Raw genomic sequence first — 15,634 nt, 5'->3', positions numbered from 1 at the left:
AGAACATTGTTCATTACTAAAATGCTCTAATTGAGCTTTTAGAATGTCAGAAACAAGCTTTCTGAGCTGAGAACTACATTTTGTGACAAAGTGCATCAGTGGATGATGAGAATTTCAGTTTTGACAAAGAACACTCTTCATTACTAAAATGCTCTGATTGAGCTGTTAGAATGTCAGAAACAAGCTTTCTGAGCTGAAAACTGCATTTTGTGACAGAGTGCATCAGTGGATGATGAGAATGTCAGTTTTGACAAAGAACACTGTTCATTACTAAAATGCTCTAATTGAGCTGTTAGAATGTCAGAAACAAGCTTTCTGAGCTGAAAACTGCATTTTGTGACAGAGTGCATCAGTGGATGATGAGAATGTCAGTTTTGACAAAGAACACTGTTCATTACTGAAATGCTCTAATTGAGCTGTTAGAATGTCAGAAACAAGCTTTCTGAGCTGAAAACTGCATTTTGTGACAGAGTGCATCAGTGGATGATGAGAATGTCAGTATTGACAAAGAACACTGTTCATTACTAAAATGCTCTAATTGAGCTTTTAGAATGTCAGAAACAAGCTTTCTGAGCTGGAAACTGCATTTTGTGACAAAGTGCATCAGTGGATGATAAGAATGTCAGTTTTGACAAAGAACACTCTTCATTACTAAAATGCTCTGATTGAGCTGTTAGAATGTCAGAAACAAGCTTTCTGAGCTGAAAACTGCATTTTGTGAAACAGTTCATCAGTGGATGATGAGAATGTCAGTTTTGACAAAGAACACTGTTCATTACTAAAATGCTCTAATTGAGCTGTTAGAATGTCAGAAACAAGCTTTCTGAGCTGAAAACTGCATTTTGTGACACAGTGCATCAGTGGATGATGAGAATGTCAGTTTTGACAAAGAACACTCTTCATTACTAAAATGCTCTGATTGAGCTGTTAGAATGACAGAAACAAGCTTCCTGGGCTAAAAAAATAATTTTGTGACAATGTCCATCAGAGGATGATGAGAATGTCAGTTTTGACAAAGAACACTGTTCATTGCTAAAATGCTCTAATTGAGCTGTTAGAATGTCAGAAACAAGCTTTCTGAGCTGAAAACTGCATTTTGTGACACAGTTCATCAGTAGATGATGAGAATGTCAGTTTTGACAAAGAACACTGTTCATTACTAAAATGCTCTAATTGAGCTTTTAGAATGTCAGAAACAAGCTTTCTGAGCTGAGAACTACATTTTGTGACAAAGTGCATCAGTGGATGATGAGAATGTCAGTTTTGACAAAGAACACTGTTCATTACTAAAATGCTCTAATTGAGCTGTTAGAATGACAGAAACAAGCTTTCTGGGCTAAAAAATGCATTTTGTGACAATGTCCATCAGAGGATGATGAGAAACTCAGTTTTGACAAAGAACACTGTTCATTACTGAAATGTTCTAATTGAGCTGTTAGAATGTCAGAAACAAGCTTTCTGAGCTGAAAACTGCATTTTGTGACAAAGTGCATCAGTGGATGATGAGAATGTCAGTATTGACAAAGAACACTGTTCATTACTAAAATGCTCTAATTGAGCTTTTAGAATGTCAGAAACAAGCTTTCTGACCTGGAAACTGCATTTTGTGACAAAGTGCATCAGTGGATGATGAGAATGTCAGTTTTGACAAAGAACACTGTTCATTACTAAAATGCTCTATTTGAGCCGTTAGAATGTCAGAAACAATTTTCTGAGCTGCAAACTGCATTTTGTGACAAAGTGCATCAGTGGATGATCAGAATGTCAGTATTGACAAAGAACACTGTTCATTACTAAAATGCTCTAATTGAGCTTTTAGAATGTCAGAAACAAGCTTTCTGAGCTGGAAACTGCATTTTGTGACAAAGTGCATCAGTGGATGATGAGAATGTCAGTTTTGACAAAGAACACTCTTCATTACTAAAATGCTCTGATTGAGCTGTTAGAATGTCAGAAACAAGCTTTCTGAGCTGAAAACTGCATTTTGTGAAACAGTTCATCAGTGGATGATGAGAATGTCAGTTTTGACAAAGAACACTGTTCATTACTAAAATGCTCTAATTGAGCTGTTAGAATGTCAGAAACAAGCTTTCTGAGCTGAAAACTGCATTTTGTGACAGAGTGCATCAGTGGATGATGAGAATGTCAGTTTTGACAAAGAACACTGTTCATTACTGAAATGCTCTAATTGAGCTGTTAGAATGTCAGAAACAAGCTTTCTGAGCTGAAAACTGCATTTTGTGACAGAGTGCATCAGTGGATGATGAGAATGTCAGTATTGACAAAGAACACTGTTCATTACTAAAATGCTCTAATTGAGCTTTTAGAATGTCAGAAACAAGCTTTCTGAGATGGAAACTGCATTTTGTGACAAAGTGCATCAGTGGATGATGAGAATGTCAGTTTTGACAAAGAACACTCTTCATTACTAAAATGCTCTGATTGAGCTGTTAGAATGTCAGAAACAAGCTTTCTGAGCTGAAAACTGCATTTTGTGAAACAGTTCATCAGTGGATGATGAGAATGTCAGTTTTGACAAAGAACACTGTTCATTACTAAAATGCTCTAATTGAGCTGTTAGAATGTCAGAAACAAGCTTTCTGAGCTGAAAACTGCATTTTGTGACACAGTGCATCAGTGGATGATGAGAATGTCAGTTTTGACAAAGAACACTCTTCATTACTAAAATGCTCTGATTGAGCTGTTAGAATGACAGAAACAAGCTTCCTGGGCTAAAAAAATAATTTTGTGACAATGTCCATCAGAGGATGACGAGAATGTCAGTTTTGACAAAGAACACTGTTCATTGCTAAAATGCTCTAATTGAGCTGTTAGAATGTCAGAAACAAGCTTTCTGAGCTGAAAACTGCATTTTGTGACACAGTTCATCAGTAGATGATGAGAATGTCAGTTTTGACAAAGAACACTGTTCATTACTAAAATGCTCTAATTGAGCTTTTAGAATGTCAGAAACAAGCTTTCTGAGCTGAGAACTACATTTTGTGACAAAGTGCATCAGTGGATGATGAGAATGTCAGTTTTGACAAAGAACACTGTTCATTACTAAAATGCTCTAATTGAGCTGTTAGAATGACAGAAACAAGCTTTCTGGGCTAAAAAATGCATTTTGTGACAATGTCCATCAGAGGATGATGAGAAACTCAGTTTTGACAAAGAACACTGTTCATTACTGAAATGTTCTAATTGAGCTGTTAGAATGTCAGAAACAAGCTTTCTGAGCTGAAAACTGCATTTTGTGACAAAGTGCATCAGTGGATGATGAGAATGTCAGTATTGACAAAGAACACTGTTCATTACTAAAATGCTCTAATTGATCTTTTAGAATGTCAGAAACAAGCTTTCTGACCTGGAAACTGCATTTTGTGACAAAGTGCATCAGTGGATGATGAGAATGTCAGTTTTGACAAAGAACACTGTTCATTACTAAAATGCTCTATTTGAGCCGTTAGAATGTCAGAAACAATTTTCTGAGCTGCAAACTGCATTTTGTGACAAAGTGCATCAGTGGATGATGAGAATGTCAGTATTGACAAAGAACACTGTTCATTACTAAAATGCTCTAATTGAGCTTTTAGAATGTCAGAAACAAGCTTTCTGAGCTGGAAACTGCATTTTGTGACAAAGTGCATCAGTGGATGATGAGAATGTCAGTTTTGACAAAGAACACTCTTCATTACTAAAATGCTCTGATTGAGCTGTTAGAATGTCAGAAACAAGCTTTCTGAGCTGAAAACTGCATTTTGTGAAACAGTTCATCAGTGGATGATGAGAATGTCAGTTTTGACAAAGAACACTGTTCATTACTAAAATGCTCTAATTGAGCTGTTAGAATGTCAGAAACAAGCTTTCTGAGCTGAAAACTGCATTTTGTGACACAGTGCATCAGTGGATGATGAGAATGTCAGTTTTGACAAAGAACACTCTTCATTACTAAAATGCTCTGATTGAGCTGTTAGAATGACAGAAACAAGCTTCCTGGGCTAAAAAAATAATTTTGTGACAATGTCCATCAGAGGATGATGAGAATGTCAGTTTTGACAAAGAACACTGTTCATTGCTAAAATGCTCTAATTGAGCTGTTAGAATTTCAGAAACAAGCTTTCTGAGCTGAAAACTGCATTTTGTGACACAGTTCATCAGTAGATGATGAGAATGTTAGTTTTGACAAAGAACACTGTTCATTACTGAAATGCTCTAATTGAGCTGTTAGAATCTCAGAAACAAGCTTTCTGAGCTGAAAACTGCATTTTGTGACAAAGTGCATCAGTGGATGATGAGAATGTCAGTATTGACAAAGAACACTGTTCATTACTAAAATGCTCTAATTGAGCTTTTAGAATGTCAGAAACAAGCTTTCTGAGCTGAGAACTACATTTTGTGACAAAGTGCATCAGTGGATGATGAGAATGTCAGTTTTGACAAAGAACACTGTTCATTACTAAAATGCTCTAATTGAGCTGTTAGAATGACAGAAACAAGCTTTCTGGGCTAAAAAATGCATTTTGTGACAATGTCCATCAGAGGATGATGAGAAACTCAGTTTTGACAAAGAACACTGTTCATTACTGAAATGTTCTAATTGAGCTGTTAGAATGTCAGAAACAAGCTTTCTGAGCTGAAAACTGCATTTTGTGACAAAGTGCATCAGTGGATGATGAGAATATCAGTATTGACAAAGAACATTGTTCATTACTAAAATGCTCTAATTGAGCTTTTAGAATGTCAGAAACAAGCTTTCTGAGCTGAGAACTACATTTTGTGACAAAGTGCATCAGTGGATGATGAGAATGTCAGTTTTGACAAAGAACACTCTTCATTACTAAAATGCTCTGATTGAGCTGTTAGAATGTCAGAAACAAGCTTTCTGAGCTGAAAACTGCATTTTGTGAAACAGTTCATCAGTGGATGATGAGAATGTCAGTTTTGACAAAGAACACTGTTCATTACTAAAATGCTCTAATTGAGCTGTTAGAATGTCAGAAACAAGCTTTCTGAGCTGAAAACTGCATTTTGTGACAGAGTGCATCAGTGGATGATGAGAATGTCAGTTTTGACAAAGAACACTGTTCATTACTGAAATGCTCTAATTGAGCTGTTAGAATGTCAGAAACAAGCTTTCTGAGCTGAAAACTGCATTTTGTGACAGAGTGCATTAGTGGATGATGAGAATGTCAGTATTGACAAAGAACACTGTTCATTACTAAAATGCTCTAATTGAGCTTTTAGAATGTCAGAAACAAGCTTTCTGAGCTGGAAACTGCATTTTGTGACAAAGTGCATCAGTGGATGATAAGAATGTCAGTTTTGACAAAGAACACTCTTCATTACTAAAATGCTCTGATTGAGCTGTTAGAATGTCAGAAACAAGCTTTCTGAGCTGAAAACTGCATTTTGTGAAACAGTTCATCAGTGGATGATGAGAATGTCAGTTTTGACAAAGAACACTGTTCATTACTAAAATGCTCTAATTGAGCTGTTAGAATGTCAGAAACAAGCTTTCTGAGCTGAAAACTGCATTTTGTGACACAGTGCATCAGTGGATGATGAGAATGTCAGTTTTGACAAAGAACACTCTTCATTACTAAAATGCTCTGATTGAGCTGTTAGAATGACAGAAACAAGCTTCCTGGGCTAAAAAAATAATTTTGTGACAATGTCCATCAGAGGATGATGAGAATGTCAGTTTTGACAAAGAACACTGTTCATTGCTAAAATGCTCTAATTGAGCTGTTAGAATGTCAGAAACAAGCTTTCTGAGCTGAAAACTGCATTTTGTGACACAGTTCATCAGTAGATGATGAGAATGTCAGTTTTGACAAAGAACACTGTTCATTACTAAAATGCTCTAATTGAGCTTTTAGAATGTCAGAAACAAGCTTTCTGAGCTGAGAACTACATTTTGTGACAAAGTGCATCAGTGGATGATGAGAATGTCAGTTTTGACAAAGAACACTGTTCATTACTAAAATGCTCTAATTGAGCTGTTAGAATGACAGAAACAAGCTTTCTGGGCTAAAAAATGCATTTTGTGACAATGTCCATCAGAGGATGATGAGAAACTCAGTTTTGACAAAGAACACTGTTCATTACTGAAATGTTCTAATTGAGCTGTTAGAATGTCAGAAACAAGCTTTCTGAGCTGAAAACTGCATTTTGTGACAAAGTGCATCAGTGGATGATGAGAATGTCAGTATTGACAAAGAACACTGTTCATTACTAAAATGCTCTAATTGAGCTGTTAGAATGTCAGAAACAAGCTTTCTGAGCTGAAAACTGCATTTTGTGAAACAGTTCATCAGTGGATGATGAGAATGTCAGTTTTGACAAAGAACACTGTTCATTACTAAAATGCTCTAATTGAGCTGTTAGAATGTCAGAAACAAGCTTTCTGAGCTGAAAACTGCATTTTGTGACAGAGTGCATCAGTGGATGATGAGAATGTCAGTTTTGACAAAGAACACTGTTCATTACTGAAATGCTCTAATTGAGCTGTTAGAATGTCAGAAACAAGCTTTCTGAGCTGAAAACTGCATTTTGTGACAGAGTGCATCAGTGGATGATGAGAATGTCAGTATTGACAAAGAACACTGTTCATTACTAAAATGCTCTAATTGAGCTTTTAGAATGTCAGAAACAAGCTTTCTGAGATGGAAACTGCATTTTGTGACAAAGTGCATCAGTGGATGATGAGAATGTCAGTTTTGACAAAGAACACTCTTCATTACTAAAATGCTCTGATTGAGCTGTTAGAATGTCAGAAACAAGCTTTCTGAGCTGAAAACTGCATTTTGTGAAACAGTTCATCAGTGGATGATGAGAATGTCAGTTTTGACAAAGAACACTGTTCATTACTAAAATGCTCTAATTGAGCTGTTAGAATGTCAGAAACAAGCTTTCTGAGCTGAAAACTGCATTTTGTGACACAGTGCATCAGTGGATGATGAGAATGTCAGTTTTGACAAAGAACACTCTTCATTACTAAAATGCTCTGATTGAGCTGTTAGAATGACAGAAACAAGCTTCCTGGGCTAAAAAAATAATTTTGTGACAATGTCCATCAGAGGATGATGAGAATGTCAGTTTTGACAAAGAACACTGTTCATTGCTAAAATGCTCTAATTGAGCTGTTAGAATGTCAGAAACAAGCTTTCTGAGCTGAAAACTGCATTTTGTGACACAGTTCATCAGTAGATGATGAGAATGTCAGTTTTGACAAAGAACACTGTTCATTACTAAAATGCTCTAATTGAGCTTTTAGAATGTCAGAAACAAGCTTTCTGAGCTGAGAACTACATTTTGTGACAAAGTGCATCAGTGGATGATGAGAATGTCAGTTTTGACAAAGAACACTGTTCATTACTAAAATGCTCTAATTGAGCTGTTAGAATGACAGAAACAAGCTTTCTGGGCTAAAAAATGCATTTTGTGACAATGTCCATCAGAGGATGATGAGAAACTCAGTTTTGACAAAGAACACTGTTCATTACTGAAATGTTCTAATTGAGCTGTTAGAATGTCAGAAACAAGCTTTCTGAGCTGAAAACTGCATTTTGTGACAAAGTGCATCAGTGGATGATGAGAATGTCAGTATTGACAAAGAACACTGTTCATTACTAAAATGCTCTAATTGATCTTTTAGAATGTCAGAAACAAGCTTTCTGACCTGGAAACTGCATTTTGTGACAAAGTGCATCAGTGGATGATGAGAATGTCAGTTTTGACAAAGAACACTGTTCATTACTAAAATGCTCTATTTGAGCCGTTAGAATGTCAGAAACAATTTTCTGAGCTGCAAACTGCATTTTGTGACAAAGTGCATCAGTGGATGATGAGAATGTCAGTATTGACAAAGAACACTGTTCATTACTAAAATGCTCTAATTGAGCTTTTAGAATGTCAGAAACAAGCTTTCTGAGCTGGAAACTGCATTTTGTGACAAAGTGCATCAGTGGATGATGAGAATGTCAGTTTTGACAAAGAACACTCTTCATTACTAAAATGCTCTGATTGAGCTGTTAGAATGTCAGAAACAAGCTTTCTGAGCTGAAAACTGCATTTTGTGAAACAGTTCATCAGTGGATGATGAGAATGTCAGTTTTGACAAAGAACACTGTTCATTACTAAAATGCTCTAATTGAGCTGTTAGAATGTCAGAAACAAGCTTTCTGAGCTGAAAACTGCATTTTGTGACACAGTGCATCAGTGGATGATGAGAATGTCAGTTTTGACAAAGAACACTCTTCATTACTAAAATGCTCTGATTGAGCTGTTAGAATGACAGAAACAAGCTTCCTGGGCTAAAAAAATAATTTTGTGACAATGTCCATCAGAGGATGATGAGAATGTCAGTTTTGACAAAGAACACTGTTCATTGCTAAAATGCTCTAATTGAGCTGTTAGAATTTCAGAAACAAGCTTTCTGAGCTGAAAACTGCATTTTGTGACACAGTTCATCAGTAGATGATGAGAATGTTAGTTTTGACAAAGAACACTGTTCATTACTGAAATGCTCTAATTGAGCTGTTAGAATCTCAGAAACAAGCTTTCTGAGCTGAAAACTGCATTTTGTGACAAAGTGCATCAGTGGATGATGAGAATGTCAGTATTGACAAAGAACACTGTTCATTACTAAAATGCTCTAATTGAGCTTTTAGAATGTCAGAAACAAGCTTTCTGAGCTGAGAACTACATTTTGTGACAAAGTGCATCAGTGGATGATGAGAATGTCAGTTTTGACAAAGAACACTGTTCATTACTAAAATGCTCTAATTGAGCTGTTAGAATGACAGAAACAAGCTTTCTGGGCTAAAAAATGCATTTTGTGACAATGTCCATCAGAGGATGATGAGAAACTCAGTTTTGACAAAGAACACTGTTCATTACTGAAATGTTCTAATTGAGCTGTTAGAATGTCAGAAACAAGCTTTCTGAGCTGAAAACTGCATTTTGTGACAAAGTGCATCAGTGGATGATGAGAATGTCAGTATTGACAAAGAACATTGTTCATTACTAAAATGCTCTAATTGAGCTTTTAGAATGTCAGAAACAAGCTTTCTGAGCTGAGAACTACATTTTGTGACAAAGTGCATCAGTGGATGATGAGAATTTCAGTTTTGACAAAGAACACTCTTCATTACTAAAATGCTCTGATTGAGCTGTTAGAATGTCAGAAACAAGCTTTCTGAGCTGAAAACTGCATTTTGTGACAGAGTGCATCAGTGGATGATGAGAATGTCAGTTTTGACAAAGAACACTGTTCATTACTAAAATGCTCTAATTGAGCTGTTAGAATGTCAGAAACAAGCTTTCTGAGCTGAAAACTGCATTTTGTGACAGAGTGCATCAGTGGATGATGAGAATGTCAGTTTTGACAAAGAACACTGTTCATTACTGAAATGCTCTAATTGAGCTGTTAGAATGTCAGAAACAAGCTTTCTGAGCTGAAAACTGCATTTTGTGACAGAGTGCATCAGTGGATGATGAGAATGTCAGTATTGACAAAGAACACTGTTCATTACTAAAATGCTCTAATTGAGCTTTTAGAATGTCAGAAACAAGCTTTCTGAGCTGGAAACTGCATTTTGTGACAAAGTGCATCAGTGGATGATAAGAATGTCAGTTTTGACAAAGAACACTCTTCATTACTAAAATGCTCTGATTGAGCTGTTAGAATGTCAGAAACAAGCTTTCTGAGCTGAAAACTGCATTTTGTGAAACAGTTCATCAGTGGATGATGAGAATGTCAGTTTTGACAAAGAACACTGTTCATTACTAAAATGCTCTAATTGAGCTGTTAGAATGTCAGAAACAAGCTTTCTGAGCTGAAAACTGCATTTTGTGACACAGTGCATCAGTGGATGATGAGAATGTCAGTTTTGACAAAGAACACTCTTCATTACTAAAATGCTCTGATTGAGCTGTTAGAATGACAGAAACAAGCTTCCTGGGCTAAAAAAATAATTTTGTGACAATGTCCATCAGAGGATGATGAGAATGTCAGTTTTGACAAAGAACACTGTTCATTGCTAAAATGCTCTAATTGAGCTGTTAGAATGTCAGAAACAAGCTTTCTGAGCTGAAAACTGCATTTTGTGACACAGTTCATCAGTAGATGATGAGAATGTCAGTTTTGAAAAAAGAACACTGTTCATTACTAAAATGCTCTAATTGAGCTTTTAGAATGTCAGAAACAAGCTTTCTGAGCTGAGAACTACATTTTGTGACAAAGTGCATCAGTGGATGATGAGAATGTCAGTTTTGACAAAGAACACTGTTCATTACTAAAATGCTCTAATTGAGCTGTTAGAATGACAGAAACAAGCTTTCTGGGCTAAAAAATGCATTTTGTGACAATGTCCATCAGAGGATGATGAGAAACTCAGTTTTGACAAAGAACACTGTTCATTACTGAAATGTTCTAATTGAGCTGTTAGAATGTCAGAAACAAGCTTTCTGAGCTGAAAACTGCATTTTGTGACAAAGTGCATCAGTGGATGATGAGAATGTCAGTATTGACAAAGAACACTGTTCATTACTAAAATGCTCTAATTGAGCTTTTAGAATGTCAGAAACAAGCTTTCTGACCTGGAAACTGCATTTTGTGACAAAGTGCATCAGTGGATGATGAGAATGTCAGTTTTGACAAAGAACACTGTTCATTACTAAAATGCTCTATTTGAGCCGTTAGAATGTCAGAAACAATTTTCTGAGCTGCAAACTGCATTTTGTGACAAAGTGCATCAGTGGATGATCAGAATGTCAGTATTGACAAAGAACACTGTTCATTACTAAAATGCTCTAATTGAGCTTTTAGAATGTCAGAAACAAGCTTTCTGAGCTGGAAACTGCATTTTGTGACAAAGTGCATCAGTGGATGATGAGAATGTCAGTTTTGACAAAGAACACTCTTCATTACTAAAATGCTCTGATTGAGCTGTTAGAATGTCAGAAACAAGCTTTCTGAGCTGAAAACTGCATTTTGTGAAACAGTTCATCAGTGGATGATGAGAATGTCAGTTTTGACAAAGAACACTGTTCATTACTAAAATGCTCTAATTGAGCTGTTAGAATGTCAGAAACAAGCTTTCTGAGCTGAAAACTGCATTTTGTGACAGAGTGCATCAGTGGATGATGAGAATGTCAGTTTTGACAAAGAACACTGTTCATTACTGAAATGCTCTAATTGAGCTGTTAGAATGTCAGAAACAAGCTTTCTGAGCTGAAAACTGCATTTTGTGACAGAGTGCATCAGTGGATGATGAGAATGTCAGTATTGACAAAGAACACTGTTCATTACTAAAATGCTCTAATTGAGCTTTTAGAATGTCAGAAACAAGCTTTCTGAGATGGAAACTGCATTTTGTGACAAAGTGCATCAGTGGATGATGAGAATGTCAGTTTTGACAAAGAACACTCTTCATTACTAAAATGCTCTGATTGAGCTGTTAGAATGTCAGAAACAAGCTTTCTGAGCTGAAAACTGCATTTTGTGAAACAGTTCATCAGTGGATGATGAGAATGTCAGTTTTGACAAAGAACACTGTTCATTACTAAAATGCTCTAATTGAGCTGTTAGAATGTCAGAAACAAGCTTTCTGAGCTGAAAACTGCATTTTGTGACACAGTGCATCAGTGGATGATGAGAATGTCAGTTTTGACAAAGAACACTCTTCATTACTAAAATGCTCTGATTGAGCTGTTAGAATGACAGAAACAAGCTTCCTGGGCTAAAAAAATAATTTTGTGACAATGTCCATCAGAGGATGACGAGAATGTCAGTTTTGACAAAGAACACTGTTCATTGCTAAAATGCTCTAATTGAGCTGTTAGAATGTCAGAAACAAGCTTTCTGAGCTGAAAACTGCATTTTGTGACACAGTTCATCAGTAGATGATGAGAATGTCAGTTTTGACAAAGAACACTGTTCATTACTAAAATGCTCTAATTGAGCTTTTAGAATGTCAGAAACAAGCTTTCTGAGCTGAGAACTACATTTTGTGACAAAGTGCATCAGTGGATGATGAGAATGTCAGTTTTGACAAAGAACACTGTTCATTACTAAAATGCTCTAATTGAGCTGTTAGAATGACAGAAACAAGCTTTCTGGGCTAAAAAATGCATTTTGTGACAATGTCCATCAGAGGATGATGAGAAACTCAGTTTTGACAAAGAACACTGTTCATTACTGAAATGTTCTAATTGAGCTGTTAGAATGTCAGAAACAAGCTTTCTGAGCTGAAAACTGCATTTTGTGACAAAGTGCATCAGTGGATGATGAGAATGTCAGTATTGACAAAGAACACTGTTCATTACTAAAATGCTCTAATTGATCTTTTAGAATGTCAGAAACAAGCTTTCTGACCTGGAAACTGCATTTTGTGACAAAGTGCATCAGTGGATGATGAGAATGTCAGTTTTGACAAAGAACACTGTTCATTACTAAAATGCTCTATTTGAGCCGTTAGAATGTCAGAAACAATTTTCTGAGCTGCAAACTGCATTTTGTGACAAAGTGCATCAGTGGATGATGAGAATGTCAGTATTGACAAAGAACACTGTTCATTACTAAAATGCTCTAATTGAGCTTTTAGAATGTCAGAAACAAGCTTTCTGAGCTGGAAACTGCATTTTGTGACAAAGTGCATCAGTGGATGATGAGAATGTCAGTTTTGACAAAGAACACTCTTCATTACTAAAATGCTCTGATTGAGCTGTTAGAATGTCAGAAACAAGCTTTCTGAGCTGAAAACTGCATTTTGTGAAACAGTTCATCAGTGGATGATGAGAATGTCAGTTTTGACAAAGAACACTCTTCATTACTAAAATGCTCTGATTGAGCTGTTAGAATGTCAGAAACAAGCTTTCTGAGCTGAAAACTGCATTTTGTGACACAGTGCATCAGTGGATGATGAGAATGTCAGTTTTGACAAAGAACACTCTTCATTACTAAAATGCTCTGATTGAGCTGTTAGAATGACAGAAACAAGCTTCCTGGGCTAAAAAAATAATTTTGTGACAATGTCCATCAGAGGATGATGAGAATGTCAGTTTTGACAAAGAACACTGTTCATTGCTAAAATGCTCTAATTGAGCTGTTAGAATTTCAGAAACAAGCTTTCTGAGCTGAAAACTGCATTTTGTGACACAGTTCATCAGTAGATGATGAGAATGTTAGTTTTGACAAAGAACACTGTTCATTACTGAAATGCTCTAATTGAGCTGTTAGAATCTCAGAAACAAGCTTTCTGAGCTGAAAACTGCATTTTGTGACAAAGTGCATCAGTGGATGATGAGAATGTCAGTATTGACAAAGAACACTGTTCATTACTAAAATGCTCTAATTGAGCTTTTAGAATGTCAGAAACAAGCTTTCTGAGCTGAGAACTACATTTTGTGACAAAGTGCATCAGTGGATGATGAGAATGTCAGTTTTGACAAAGAACACTGTTCATTACTAAAATGCTCTAATTGAGCTGTTAGAATGACAGAAACAAGCTTTCTGGGCTAAAAAATGCATTTTGTGACAATGTCCATCAGAGGATGATGAGAAACTCAGTTTTGACAAAGAACACTGTTCATTACTGAAATGTTCTAATTGAGCTGTTAGAATGTCAGAAACAAGCTTTCTGAGCTGAAAACTGCATTTTGTGACAAAGTGCATCAGTGGATGATGAGAATATCAGTATTGACAAAGAACATTGTTCATTACTAAAATGCTCTAATTGAGCTTTTAGAATGTCAGAAACAAGCTTTCTGAGCTGAGAACTACATTTTGTGACAAAGTGCATCAGTGGATGATGAGAATGTCAGTTTTGACAAAGAACACTCTTCATTACTAAAATGCTCTGATTGAGCTGTTAGAATGTCAGAAACAAGCTTTCTGAGCTGAAAACTGCATTTTGTGAAACAGTTCATCAGTGGATGATGAGAATGTCAGTTTTGACAAAGAACACTGTTCATTACTAAAATGCTCTAATTGAGCTGTTAGAATGTCAGAAACAAGCTTTCTGAGCTGAAAACTGCATTTTGTGACAGAGTGCATCAGTGGATGATGAGAATGTCAGTTTTGACAAAGAACACTGTTCATTACTGAAATGCTCTAATTGAGCTGTTAGAATGTCAGAAACAAGCTTTCTGAGCTGAAAACTGCATTTTGTGACAGAGTGCATTAGTGGATGATGAGAATGTCAGTATTGACAAAGAACACTGTTCATTACTAAAATGCTCTAATTGAGCTTTTAGAATGTCAGAAACAAGCTTTCTGAGCTGGAAACTGCATTTTGTGACAAAGTGCATCAGTGGATGATAAGAATGTCAGTTTTGACAAAGAACACTCTTCATTACTAAAATGCTCTGATTGAGCTGTTAGAATGTCAGAAACAAGCTTTCTGAGCTGAAAACTGCATTTTGTGAAACAGTTCATCAGTGGATGATGAGAATGTCAGTTTTGACAAAGAACACTGTTCATTACTAAAATGCTCTAATTGAGCTGTTAGAATGTCAGAAACAAGCTTTCTGAGCTGAAAACTGCATTTTGTGACACAGTGCATCAGTGGATGATGAGAATGTCAGTTTTGACAAAGAACACTCTTCATTACTAAAATGCTCTGATTGAGCTGTTAGAATGACAGAAACAAGCTTCCTGGGCTAAAAAAATAATTTTGTGACAATGTCCATCAGAGGATGATGAGAATGTCAGTTTTGACAAAGAACACTGTTCATTGCTAAAATGCTCTAATTGAGCTGTTAGAATGTCAGAAACAAGCTTTCTGAGCTGAAAACTGCATTTTGTGACACAGTTCATCAGTAGATGATGAGAATGTCAGTTTTGACAAAGAACACTGTTCATTACTAAAATGCTCTAATTGAGCTTTTAGAATGTCAGAAACAAGCTTTCTGAGCTGAGAACTACATTTTGTGACAAAGTGCATCAGTGGATGATGAGAATGTCAGTTTTGACAAAGAACACTGTTCATTACTAAAATGCTCTAATTGAGCTGTTAGAATGACAGAAACAAGCTTTCTGGGCTAAAAAATGCATTTTGTGACAATGTCCATCAGAGGATGATGAGAAACTCAGTTTTGACAAAGAACACTGTTCATTACTGAAATGTTCTAATTGAGCTGTTAGAATGTCAGAAACAAGCTTTCTGAGCTGAAAACTGCATTTTGTGACAAAGTGCATCAGTGGATGATGAGAATGTCAGTATTGACAAAGAACACTGTTCATTACTAAAATGCTCTAATTGAGCTTTTAGAATGTCAGAAACAAGCTTTCTGACCTGGAAACTGCATTTTGTGACAAAGTGCATCAGTGGATGATGAGAATGTCAGTTTTGACAAAGAACACTGTTCATTACTAAAATGCTCTATTTGAGCCGTTAGAATGTCAGAAACAATTTTCTGAGCTGCAAACTGCATTTTGTGACAAAGTGCATCAGTGGATGATCAGAATGTCAGTATTGACAAAGAACACTGTTCATTACTAAAATGCTCTAATTGAGCTTTTAGAATGTCAGAAACAAGCTTTCTGAGCTGGAAACTGCATTTTGTGACAAAGTGCATCAGTGGATGATGAGAATGTCAGTTTTGACAAAGAACACTCTTCATTACT

The sequence above is a fragment of the Barbatula barbatula genome (genome assembly GCF_947034865.1).
Source record: "Barbatula barbatula genome assembly, chromosome: 19".
Lineage (NCBI taxonomy): Eukaryota > Metazoa > Chordata > Actinopteri > Cypriniformes > Nemacheilidae > Barbatula > Barbatula barbatula.
This window is presented reverse-complemented; position numbering follows the sequence as displayed.